This window comes from Pelodiscus sinensis, chromosome 7 (assembly GCF_052426305.1).
Source record: "Pelodiscus sinensis isolate ZL-2025 chromosome 7, ASM5242630v1, whole genome shotgun sequence".
NCBI lineage: Eukaryota > Metazoa > Chordata > Testudines > Trionychidae > Pelodiscus > Pelodiscus sinensis.
The window spans coordinates 16,779,044-16,792,951 of record NC_143058.1 but is presented as its reverse complement, the minus strand read 5'-3'; the positions used below and the strand labels follow the sequence as shown (position 1 = coordinate 16,792,951).

The 13,908-nt window shown below is 43.5% G+C and overlaps 1 long non-coding RNA gene across 1 annotated transcript in view; it reads left to right on the top strand.

Annotated features, from left to right (window-relative positions):
* Nucleotides 1-13,908, top strand: part of LOC142830287 (uncharacterized) — a 404,243-nt gene that overhangs the window by 302,708 nt on the left and 87,627 nt on the right. The gene's annotated exons all lie outside the window — the stretch shown is intronic.

Genomic DNA, 13,908 nt, shown 5'->3' with positions numbered 1-13,908 from the left:
TGTAGATCAGGGCTCATTACTAAGGCAGCTCATTATTTTTAATGAGCAACTTCATTATCTGATTCTGCGGAGAACAAGACATAATTCTGTTGATGCAGGCAAGCTTGTTAAACTTCAATGGCCAGAATCATATAACTAACAGGCAGAATTTGGCAACAAAGATTAGTAGGGTTAAAGAAAGTATTTTGTAGGATTCTAGGGTGTTTACCTGGGTGATTTATAAGGGTCAAAGATTACAAAATAATTTTCTATTTGTTTTTCTCCCAAGTGAATTTAGTTAGACCATGATATGTGTACATTACTCTTCTAAGTGTTCTTCTTTAGAAAACAAATTGCAGGGAAAAGTCACAGTAATAAAACACAACCAATTCACTGGAAAGCTTTATACCAAAGGAAGTGGTAACAAAATCACTTTTCTGAAATTCCAGAGGCCTGTAAGGAGCATTACAAATATTTATAGTGTTTCCAAATGCCGCATTTTGCATTTGGATCTCTGAATTAGCTAACAGATGTGTGAAATCTCATGTAACCAAACAACACTCTGGGGACTGTGCAAATCACAAGCTATCGAACTACGTTAGTTGTTAATACAATATCAAACTCTGATCCTGCAAGTACATATGTGCTGCGTAGGAGGGAGCATAAGGTGGTTGTGCTGTACTGAAGGAGTGAGCAGAGGTTATGATATGACACTAACATAGGTAAATACTAGAGGTGTCTACTATGCTGCCTGGAAATTAGTCTCCAGCCCTTTGCAGGCCTGCTTCCTTGCTCCCCAGACTGCATGGTAAAAAAGGGGTGGAATTGGCAGAAACTAAGAATGCTCTGAGAAAGGTTCATTTAGTTTTGTGTTCTCTTCCATAGCTGTCCTCCTGTTACTAGATCAGAGAAGGCAGGTGTAGTAGGATGAAGGCCTAAAACATAAGCCCGTGCAGCACAGGTCTGGTCTGAGGCCTAGCTAGCAATGGACTAAACATGGCTAACAGAAAGTAAAGATAAACTGTGAGCAAGAGGCAGGCCCCAGATCACAGAACTTGGCATAAACTGGGCTAAGAGTGCAAAACACTAATTGGTAGTAGGCCCAGGTGCAGAACAATAAATGGTACTGGTCATAAGTAGAAAGCACATGATATCACTATCTCATTTAAAAAGACCTTGGTACCCACAGATACAGACTCAGATTCAGGAAAGGGTCTAAAATGACAGCATGATGGATAGAGATGATCTAATCAAACCACGAGGTACAGGGTGATGGGTCGTATCAAATTAGTATCAGAGGGTGGTAACTTGACAATGTCAGAGGGTGACGACCTGATATGTCAGCAGGGAGGTGTGATTTGTTGTATCTGTATATAAGGTGGTATCTTGGGGGAATAGTCTTTGGATGACCTAGGGGACGGTGGAAATTTCTCACTGATTGAGTCATTCCACTGCTACGGGGTACATATGTGTAGCGTTTCAGTAGTCTACAGACAACTATTACTGTACTTTGCTTGGCAATAAACCTGGCCTGGTACCTTGATCCTTATCTGGTTTGTGGTCTTTGGGGACTCTCTTGGGGTCTGCTGTGGAGACTGAGCGCACAAGTCGACAAGGCACACATCACTGAGCACACACACAAGCAGCCTTCTGGTTATCATCATCCATGGAACCAGAGACCTGTGAGGACAGGCAGTAAATCCTGACCGCCCTCCTGAATAACTACCGTATATTCCGGCGTACAAGACGACCTCTGATGTTAAAAAACATCCCCCCAAAATCGGGGGTCGTCTTGTACGCCGGATGCACCGCCGCCGGAGCCCCTCCGCGGCTTTGAAAGCCTCGGGGGAAGCCGGCGGGGGGGCATCCCAGGCGCGCATGGGCTGCCCTCCCCCCAGCCCCTCCGCGGCTTTGAAAGCCTCGGGGGAAGCCGGCGGGGGGGCATCCCAGGCGCGCATGGGCTGCCCCCCCGCCGGAGCCCCTCCGCGGCTTTGAAAGCCTCGGGGGAAGCCGGCGGCGGGGCATCCCAGGCGCGCATGGGCTGCCCTCCCCCCAGCCCCTCCGCGGCTTTGAAAGCCTCGGGGGAAGCCGGCGGGGGGGCATCCCAGGCGCGCATGGGCTGCCCCCCCGCCGGAGCCCCTCCGCGGCTTTGAAAGCCTCGGGGGAAGCCGGCGGCGGGGCATCCCAGGCGCGCATGGGCTGCCCCCCCGCCGGAGCCCCTCCGCGGCTTTGAAAGCCTCGGGGGAAGCCGGCGGCGGGGCATCCCAGGCGCGCATGGGCTGCCCCCCCGCCGGAGCCCCTCCGCGGCTTTGAAAGCCTCGGGGGAAGCCGGCGGCGGGGCATCCCAGGCGCGCATGGGCTGCCCCCCCGCGGGAGCCCCTCCGCGGCGGCGCGGAGGGGCTCCGGCGGGGGGGCAGCCCATGCGCGCCTGGGATGCCCCGCCGCCGGCTTCCCCCGAGGCTTTCAAAGCCGCGGAGGGGCTCCGGCGGGGGGGCAGCCCATGCGCGCCTGGGATGCCCCGCCGCCGGCTTCCCCCGAGGCTTTCAAAGCCGCGGAGGGGCTCCGGCGGGGGGGCAGCCCATGCGCGCCTGGGATGCCCCCCCGCCGGCTTCCCCCGAGGCTTTCAAAGCCTCGGAGGGGCTCCGGCGGCGGGGGGGGGGGGGGGGGGGCAGCCCAGGCGCTCCTGGCGGCTTTGCTCCCGGTGCCTCTGGTCTGCTGGGGACCATCTCCAGCAGACCAGGGACACCGGGAGCAAAGGAGGCGGAGGGGCGCTGGGGTATAAGATGAAACCCTATCTTTTAATTAAAAAGATAGGGGGTCGTCTTATACACCCAGTCGCCCTATACGCCGGAAAATACGGTACAGCTGGTGGCTATGAGCACTGTAAAATTCGGATTATAATAATTTCAGTGGTGGATGAGGCATAATTTAGCTATTTAGAGACAATGAAGGAAAGAGATATGCCTGCCCCACCCCCAGGAGCACTGGGGAGATCACGTGACTTCCACCACACTGCCAAGAGCACTGGGGAGGCTGTGTGGCTCCCTCCCCAGCTATATTCTCTGTCTCTACAACTGTGTCTGACAGAGACAGTCTGAGGCTTGCGTGAAGCACTGAATCTTGTGCTCCAGGGTGCATGGCAACTTTAACCTTCTTGCTGATTATCACTGCCTCATCTTGCTTTCTGTCTTCTGTTTGCTCCTGTGTTGTGAAGCATCAAACCCTTGTAGCTTTTTCTCCAGATTCTCCTTATTGTGACATCATTCAATTGTTACATTTTACAGATTTAGTGGATTCAGACTTAAAATGCACCCTTTGAAGGGTGGGGAGGGCTATTGCCACAGAAAAGGGGATGTGGCTCTGCAGCACCAACCTTTTTGGAGGTTGGAAGCATACAACAAAAATATCAGGTGCATAGCCTGCTCTCAGCCCTTGCATACACACTATGGGTCTGATTGTAGTATACGATTATTACCCTCATTGCAGTTAATGATCTCAATCCAAACACTGCCACGATAACCACCTCTAAAACCGACTGCCAAACTCTAAGAAGCACAGTAAAGATGAAATAAACTCAGCGGTACAATAAAATGCCTAGCAAACTATTGGCACTGAACAAACAGTAATAATCATATGTTTTGGGTGACAAGTAACAGGCAAGGAAACGCTATTTTCTGTTTCTCAGTAAGCTTAGCATACAATTGTATTGTGGCCTGGCAGGCATTCTTTCCCCCAATTCATCTAGAACAATGTTCTTCTATGATCAGAGGCAAATTGCTATATATTTTACTAGGGGGCTGTGCCCCCTATTCACTATGCTTGCCAATCCCCCTTCTGCCTCCCCAAAACACCAGAGAAGGGGGAGGCTGTGCCCCCCTGACCGAGCACCAGGAAGAGGGGAGGCCCTAGGGCTCTCACTCCCCCAAGCACTGGGGAGAGGGCAGGGAGGAGTCTGTGCAGCTCCCGGGAGTGGGGAGGCCATGCTGCTCCCACCCCTGGGAGGCCACGCACTCTCCCAGAGCACCAGAAGTGTGGGAGGCTGCGTGACTTCTGCCCCCTGCGCACCGGCTAAGGGGAAAGGGGAAGACTATGCGGCTCTGCCCACCCACCAGCACTAGTGGGAAACCACATGGGAAACCACTGGGAAACCACATGGCTTCAGCCCCTGGAGCATCGGGAAGGCCGCGTGCCTCCCTCCCTGCCCTCTGGAGCACCAGGGAGGCTGGAGAGGCCGCATGGCTCTTGCCTCACTCCCTGGAGCAGCGGTGAGGCCACATGGCTGCTGTCCAGCCTCCGGAGCACCACGGAGACTGTAGAGGCCATGTGGCTGCCACCCCAGAGCACTGGGGGGAGGGAGGATGCTGGGCAGCAGAGTGATATGCATGTGAAACTCTACAGCCTGATTCTGATTCCTTTTAAACCAATGCAAATCAAGAATACCTGAGGAGTGATATTATTGTAAAATCTGTGTTTGTGAATTTAGTCCGGTCAGTAATATTTTTACTGCTATCTGAAAATAACTAAAACAGGAAATGAAACCTTCCAAAGTAATCACTTCAAACCCCCGCCCCCAGGTAAACGTTATGACTGGTCTGTTTTGCTTTGTGCTAATGTGATAAATATAATATCACACACTAAAACTACATTAAAAATGTGAGGTTTGTATAATCTTAATTGGGTTACCTTGTGCATATGGATTCTGATAGTATTTTAATTACATGGCCACATACTATTTCTTCCAACTTTTCATTCAATCTGTTTATGTTCCTCCCCGGGGCTCTCATCTGGTATCAGTGTACTTCCCTTTCTCCTCATCACCCTCCTCATTTCAGTCTCTTTGCCCAGCTAGCTCAGTTAAAATTTGGCAAAGTTATAAGCCACTGAATACAGGCCTTTTAATGGTAATTATTGGACAGTAATAGTAATAATATTAGACAGTGGTACCAGCTATAAAAATGTTTAATGATTCACTTGGCTATCTGTCCAGTATCTTTCAGTTCACCGTTTGTATTTAGTTGACGAGGTCTGTTTTCTGCCAATGAGTTTTTTGGTTCATCTCATTCACAGAATCATGGAAGATTAACATTGAAAGAGACTTCATGAGGCTATCTAAGCCAACACTCTGCTTGAAGAAGGACCAACCCTAACTAAATCATTCCAGCCAGGGCTTAGTCAAGTTGGGCCTTATGAGCTAAAGATGGAGATTCTATCATCTCCCTAGGTAACCCATTCCAGTGCTTCACTGCCATTTCTAATATCCAATCTTGACCTCCCCCACTGCAACTTGAGACCATTGCTTCTCATTCTGTCATCTGCCACCACTGAGAACAGATTATCTCTATCCTCTTTTGAACTCCCTTTAAGGTAGTTGAAGGCTGCTATCAAATTCCCCCTCACTCTTCTCTTCCACAGACTAAATAAGCCCAAATCCCTCAGCCTCTCCTCATATGTTGTGACCCAGCTCCCTAATCATTTTCATTGCTCTCTGCTGGTATTCTCTCTGATTTATTCATATCCTTCCTTTAGTGGAGGACACAAAACTGAACATAGTATTCAAAATATGGCTTTACCAGTGCTGATTAGAGGGGGAAAATCACTTCCCTCTATCAGCTGGCAGTGTTCCTACTAATGCAGCCCAATATACCATTGGCCTTCTTGGAAACAAGGGGCACATGGTTGACTCATGTCCAGATTCTCATCAGCTATAATCTCCAAATCCTGTAATTTCCAAGCACAATTGATGCATAGCCAGTTGGTCCCCAGCCTGGAGCAGTGTATGGGGCTCTTCCGTTCTAAGTGTAGGACTCTGCACTTGTCCTTGTTGAACTTCATCAGCTTTTTTTTGGTCCAATTCTCTAATATGTCTAGGTCACTCTGGACCCTATTTCTACCTAGTTTAGTGTATTTGCGTCTCCACCTAGTTTAGTGTCATTCACAGAATTGCTGAGAGTGCTATCCACCCCATTATCCAGATCATTTAATGAAGATATGGAGCAAACTGGCCCCAGACTAATCCCTGGGGCACTCCACCTGTTACTGACTGCTAATTGGACATTGAGCCATTGCCCAATATACATTGAGCCCGAGAATCTAGCAGCTTTCTATCCACCTTATAGTCCATTCATCCAATCCATACTATTTTAACTTGCTGGCAAGAATATAATGGGAAACCTTAAAAGGTTTGCTAAAGTCAAGTTATATCACATCCACTGCTTTCTCCATATCCACAGAGCCAGTTACCTCAATATAGAAAGCAATCAACTTGGTCAGGCATTACTTGCCCTGAGTAAATCCATGTTGCTTGTTCCTGATCAACCTTCCTCTCTCCCAAGTGGTTTAAAATGGATTCCTTGAGCATCCCCTCCATGATTTTTCCTGGGTCTGACGTGAGTCTGACTGGTTTGTGGTTGCCCGGATTCTCCTTCTTCCATTTTTAAAAGATGGGCACTATATTTGTCTTTTTCCAGTTACCTGCAACCTTACTCCCTCTACTGCCACAAATTTTTAAAGATACCGGTCAATGGCTCTACAATCACATCAACCAATTCTCTCAGCTTCCTGGATGAATTGCATCTGGCCCATGGTCTTGTGCATGTCCAGATCTTGTAAATAGTCCTTAACCTGGTCTTTCTCTATTGAGGGCTGCTCTCCTCCTCCCTGTACTGTGCTGACCAGTGCAACAGTCTGGAACTGACCTCCTCTGTGAAGACCGAGGCAAAACAAAAAAAAAGCATTAAGTACTTCAGTTTTTTCTAAATCATCTGTCACTAGGTTGCCACCTAATTTCCCACACTTTCCTTGACCTTCTCCTTGTTACTAACTAAAATACATATAGAAACACTTCTTGTTAGCCTTCATATCCCTGGTTAGCTACAATTTCAATTGTGCTTTGACCTTCCTGATTAAACCTCTGCATGCTCAAGCAAAGATTTTTATGTCTTTCCCTGGCACCTGTTCAAGTTTCTGTTTCTTGTAAACTTCATTTTTTGTTTGAGCTCTCACACAATTTCTTTGTTAAGTCAAGTTAGTTGCTTACCATATTTGTTATTCTTTCTGCACATCAGGAAGGTATGTTCTGCACTTCCAATAAGGTTTCTTTAAAATACAGCCAGCTCTCCTGAACTCCTTTCTTCCTCTTATTAGACTCCCAGGTGATCCTGCCCATCAATTCTCTGAGGAAATCAGTCTGCTTTCCTCACCACCAGGGTCTTTATTCTGCCTGGCTGTGTCTACACTACAAGTTTTTGTGGCAGAAAATATGCTAATGAGGGATTCATTTTGATAAGTCGCAACATCATTAGCATATTTTCTGCCATTTCTTTTTGGCTAAGGGTTTTTGCGCAAAAAGAATCAGTGTGTTGGGGTTTTTTGTTTGTTTTTTGTGTTTTGGTTATTTTTTTGTTCAAAAATCCTGTTTTGTGCAAGATCCTTATGCCTGTCCAAGACAGGCATAAGGATCTTGTGCAAAACAGGGTTTTTGAGCCAAAAAAAAAAGTCTATACTCCTTCTTTTTGAGCAAAAAGAAAGGGCAGAAAAGATGATAATGATGTTGTGACTTATGCTAATGAGTCCCTCATTAGCATATTTTCTGCCTCAAAAACTTGTAATGTAGATGTAGCCCATGTCTTCTGTTTGTCAGGATCCTGAACTGGACTGTCTCATGGTCCCATTTCTACTTCCCCTACCAATTCTTCCCAGTTTGTGAACAGCAAGTTAGTTGGTTTCCTAAATACAAGTTTAGGACTATATAAAACACTAGACTATGTAAGGAATACTCTGAGTTTGTAAACATCTATTACTGCTTAAAAAGTCCTCTGCACATCAGGAAAGGATGTTCCTGCACCTTCAGTAAGGACCTTCTCTAGCCTTGAATATATTACCAGTATTCTTTCCCTCTGAACAAACATAGTGTAGTGCTTTCAGGACGAGAAGCAAGACTGAAATCCTGATACATTAATTAATTTATCAATATTCAAGAGAAGTATTTGTAAGGGTAAAGATGTTAACCCCAGGGTTCTAGCTAAAATTAATTCCCCATCATTGCATTCTGCTTGTCTAAATTCTCCCTACAGATTTCTCTTCACTTCTTGACTGTTTAATACAAAGCAAGACCACCTGTCAGATTCCAGCTAGAGCTGTATCTGGGGAATTGAGTTCAATAGAAGCAAGATCAATGGCCAAACTTCCACAGAACTGAGTGGGAATAGAATGAGGCCCTTGTGTTCTTTGAGATTTAGCTAGCCAGGGCGAGAGGGTTTTGCTCATGTGTAAAAGATTCCCACAATTTCTGGGCTCAGTGAGTCATGCTACCCCTGAAAATAAAACAACGGGAACTTGCTAAGATTAAATACCTTAGTTATGAAATCAAGGAAACTTCCCTCACTGTTCGCTGCTGAACCACACCCCAAGAGAGACCCTTCTGCTTATCTTCTAAAGTAGAGGAAGAGAGGAAGGAAGCAGACATAGTAGCATTCTATCTTCGCCTTTAAATTTGCAAAGTACTTTGGAACCCATTGTTTTTAATGGCAACTCAATCAGGCTCTAATTAAATGTAATATATGAGCTGTCTCAGTTTCCTAATTTAGTCTATGTGACTGGCACTAATATGGCAGATCACCAAAGCCATGTATTTGAGGCTTGCATACATGTCATTTTTTTGAAGAACCCCTACAGTAAATAATGACTCACCTTAGTAGAATTATAGGATGTTTTAACTATGATTAACCAGACAGCTGACTTAATGCTTTCTTAAGGCACAGCAATACTTTCTCTTTCCTTCAGCTTCAAATACAAACTCATACTTTTCCAAATGTTCCTTTGGGTCAGTACTAGACACTCCCTTTCCAGTCTTTTTTGTTTATCCATTGCTTTCATGTGATGTAACAGGTTATTTCTACAATATATAATTACTTCCCTAAACTTCATTCTTTGTCATGATTCCTGCCCTGTTGTATGCAGTGTGGTTTTTATTTTTGGCAGAAATGTTCATTGAAAACTTGAATTTTTTGGCGTTCTACTTAGCTGGGCAAAATCTATTATGGCATAAATTATGCAAAGAGTAAAGATGTCAGAAAAATCTGAAGATTAAAAAAATGATCCTACAATGCTCAACATTTGGGTTCAATAAACAAATATATAACAATAGTCTCCACAAACATTTTTGACATATTTATTCTGAATTATATGGAAGTTACAAAGTAGTTGGAGAAAAGTTTCAGCTTTTCAGAAGTGGTTCTGGCTATCTTAATCTATAACTATTATTAGGAGCAAACTACTGCATATCTGGAACATTGTTAACTGTTAATACCTGCTCTGAGATGCCCTTTCTTGAGTTGAACTTTATGCACTGAATTTGACATATTAAACATTATAACACATTCTGATACCTATGATGAGTTCTGTTTGTAATTAAATTAACTTATCAACTGTGCTACCATTACAACTCTCATTCTTAGTGTTGTGGGTTTTAATTCCACTTTGAAGTACATCTATAACAGGAATAGGCAACTTTATGGTGTTACAGGGACACAAAATCCACAAAAAGCCCTTTGGCAGACCATACTTTCTTTGTATAAGGATATGAATTGTATGACTAAGAAATGTTTGCTAAAATATATAATTAAACATGCAGTAACAGTGTAAAACTGAAATGTCCTTAAATATAAATCCTTATAACATAACTATAAAATAAACACAACACATCAAACATAAATCTTTCAGTAACTTTGTTTTCAATGTGCAGAAGAGCATAGGTTTAATAGATGGAAATAAAAAACAAAAAGTCTCTCTTAATGCTTTTTCTCTGCCACTTCCCATCATTACAGTATCTTGCTGGTCAATATGAAACTTGAGGGAGAGCTTTCCTGTGTGCTAAGCATGGCATGTCAAGTTTTACAGCATCCATCCTCAGTAAGATGGAAGACTGTTTAATCTGTCAGACAATTCCTTTCCTTTCACTTGAAATGATTCAGGTTAGAAGCTGCTTTCACAAATAGTTGCTCCCCAAAATAGAATGCAATTTAAGCAACCATTTTCTCAGCTCTGGGAAATGGGACACAGAAAGCAGTTTTCAAAACTGAGTGCCCCTTTCATTCTTCTGTGTAACAAAGAATGACCACCCTGCACTGAAAACAGAAGGACTGTTGTCCAGGCTTGAGGAGGAAGGCAGTGGTTGTGGGGGTGGGGTTGGGGTAGCAAGGGGGGAAAGGGACAAAGACAAGCTAATTTCTGGCATATTTTTGTGGCGGAAGTCCAGTGCAGGTACTCTATAGGGAAGGCATCCAGTGACAGATAAATGACCTCGTAAAGGGCTTAAAAAGGAGGTGCTGGTGAAGGAACAGAATGGTGTGGGCTTGGGGGCACCTATGGTTGTACCCCCTTTCTTATAGCCCACCTTACCTCTTCTATGGGAGGGTGTATAGTAAAGTTCAAGAAATAGATTTGCTGGAGGGACCTGAAAGAAAAAGGGGGGGGGGATCTGGTTAATCCCCCCCCCCCCACCCCCATTATGGTAAAGTCCTAGCAATAGAAGTGCTGGAAGGACTTAAGTGGAAAAAGGGGAGGAGCTAATGGAAGCCTCTTGGGTAGCTACAGAATAAACAGGGTAAACCTACATTGTACACTATGTACTGGGTAGTCCCAAATATCTAATAATATTGTTGTGGCCCAACTGAATTAATATCAAGTGTCTTTTGTTCTTCTTTTAGTATAGTTTGACAAAGGATCGACCTACAGTTTGCATAGTACTAGTTGCAGTTCAGAAGGCTGGACATTAACAACAGTAAAGTGTATTATTAAAAAGAGATCTAGTAAGATCTAAAACAAAAAGGTTCAAAAATCCTTAATGCATTTGTTAAAATTAAGCAGTAGCATTTCAGTGTCAGTCACATACTTGCTAAATTCTGACTTGTGCTCTTGTAGTGACAATGGAAGTGCAGCACATGTTGTAAAACGGGTACAATCTAAATGCAGCTGTGCACTTGCTTTTGGAAATCACCCATGTGAGGAACAAGGTCCGACACTGATTTGTTTATATCTTTGCAGAGTCAAATGATTCAGGGGTCTAGTTGTGTCAGTCAAAAATATGACATTGAAAAGCAAAACTGATTCTTCTAGTTTTCCCTGAAACTCTGTCTAATCAGAACTCAGGAGTTATACCAAAAGGCAACAATCTTTTTTGAAAATACAAAGAATCTCTCTAGGCATTTATCACAATTCAGCCATTACACTTGAGTGTTTAGTTCCAGATCACTATACTCTGCATCCACTTAATCAAGAACAGTCTCAGATTTGCAATAGCTCCGTGATCTGTTGCTACCTTGGATCAAGTTTGTAACTTTCATGTGCACACTCATAAAAAGATCCAAGATACATGATTGTCCACACAAAGACTCTTCAGTAATGCTTTGTAGTGTTAGACAATCCTTCCGCTCCACTGTGCTTCAATAAACCCACAACCCCAACCTTTGTTCCATGCACAGTCGCTGGTCCATTCAGATCAACAGGATTCAGATCAGGATTTTTCCAAATCTCCAAAATCTGAAACAGCTTTCAGAGCTATACCAAAAATAGTTTATGTAACGAAGTTAACTTCATAAATTCTTTCTGCATGTTAAAATTACTGTCAATTGTTTGTATATATACAAGTATCTGACCCAACATGTGACACATCTGTACATAAACAATCATGGATGATTTTCCTTGTTTTTTCTTGAACAGGTTCATGCCTTTCTGAAACTCTTCATAAAACTGTACATCAAGAAAGAGAGAGTGTTTTAATTATTTTGTTTGTTGCCATTTTGGCATCACTAAATACTTTTACAATTTGTTACACGTTTTATAGTGATAGAAATGTTTTACTGTTTTGTCATCACTCGGTGGCTTTTTTAGCCCACACCCATTTGAAATCAACAAAATATGATGCAAGAAACCTTCACGTTTATACTGTGGCAACTCTAATAGAACACCTCGGCTGCCTTAAAACTTTGCTGTTTAGATCAGCAACTGAGCATCACCAATATATTTCTTGTTCTTTGCTTTGTGACTGGGGTGTAATGACAGTTATATTCCTTTGTCACTACCATGATTTAGAAACATATGAGGCAATACGGCTTGCCTCCATTTTTCAGTTAAAAAACGTTATTCAGGCTTCCCCTATACATGGGACACTTAGATTACTCTACCTCTTTCTTTTATTCATGATAAAACTGTAAAGGAAGAAGACTAAGCCAGTGGCTTCTCCATATGTCACTCCTTTCTTTACTCTCAATGCAGAGGATATAGAGCTGACATTTCAGGATATTGAATTTTGTTGCATTCATCATACATGCAGTCCAAAGAAGTGCCCAACTATTCCCCCTAGTGATAGGTCTTCCACATTGAAACAAGCACTTAATATTGTCACAACAGACTAAATCATCTGTTAATAATTGATGGGCTTAATAAAATGATCTGGTGGGCCAGATGCAGTCCCAGGCTGCTGTTGCCAATTCTTGATCAATAGGGCCTCTTGGGAGGGTTCTTGAAAATGGATGAGAGAAGGCACAGAAGTGTGTGGAATGTAAATTCTCCCAGGCTTCTCTTTAAAAGGCCTCATGACAAACCTTCTGTGATATAGAGGAGGCAGGATAGAGAATAGAAGCCAGCTTGTGCTCCCTGTCCACAAATACCAGCACATAATTCTGTATGCAAACGAACATCCTGTGTGAACCACTAGAGATTGCATTAAGATGCAGTGCAACAGAACAAAAATAGAATTTAATTGAAATTTCACTGAAAGCTTTAGAACAGGACTGGTTCCTAGATACATTTTTGAACAGTGGAATACAAGTCATTGCTCCTTCCTGGACTCAGCCTTCTCTTCTTTTATCCCTCTCCCCACTACACCACATCTATTTTGCATTATCTCATTTGTTCTTTTTACAAATGGGCATTGTTGGTGCCGTTACAATTATTTATTTAGCAATAAAAAGTTAGTAATTCATTACACTAGGCATTTTGGACATACGTGAAAATGCAATCAAACTTGTTTTAGTAGGAACATGCCTCTCAATGTGATCCTAACATATCCTAATAGTTCAGCCCTGTAGTCTGAATAACTAAGGCTATGTCTAGACTACAAGCCTCGTTCGAAAGAGGCGCTTTCAAAAGATACTTTCGAAAGAGCCTCTTTCGAAAGAGAGTGTCTAGACTGCACGCGGAATTTCGAAAAAGCAAGCCGCTTTTTCGAAAGAAAGCACCCAGTGAGTCTGGATGCTCTCTTTCTAAAAAGCCTGTTTACTTTCAAGAACGCCTTCTTTCGAAAGAGCACTTTCGAAAGAAGGCGTTCTTCCTCGTGGAATTAGGTTTACCACCGTCGAAAGAAAAGCCGCATTCTTTCGATTTAATTTCGAAAGAACGCGGCTGCAGTCTAGACGCAGGTGAAGTTTTTTCGAAAAAAGGCTACTTTTTTCGAAAAAAAACCTGAGTCTGGACACAGCCTATCATAGTATTCATAGAAAATATGAATGTTTATAGTTTCTTTGTCTCAATTAAGCATGACACTGTTTATAAGTCCTATCAGTGCACCTGCTTTATCACTGACATACTAATTCTTTTTAACTTCATTCCACTTCATTTTGAGAGTAGGCTCAATCGAATATTTTGTTACTGATAATAAATGTTATTTATAAATAACATCTTATTGTTGGCAGTGTCTTGTATAAACAAAGAATTTTCTCACTTGTCTTTACTCTTTTACTGTTTGAGTTGTTTTTTCTGAAACATAAAGCTCTCAGCACAAATACTGACTTCTTTTATCTATATTAGCTGAGCCCTGCCTCATGGTTGCAGTGCAGTGGGCTAAGGGGAGGTGGCGAGGTGGGGTGGGCAAGCAGGCAGAATGGTGGGCAGGCATGGAGGAGGGCAGAGCACGGAAAGCCCTGGGGGACA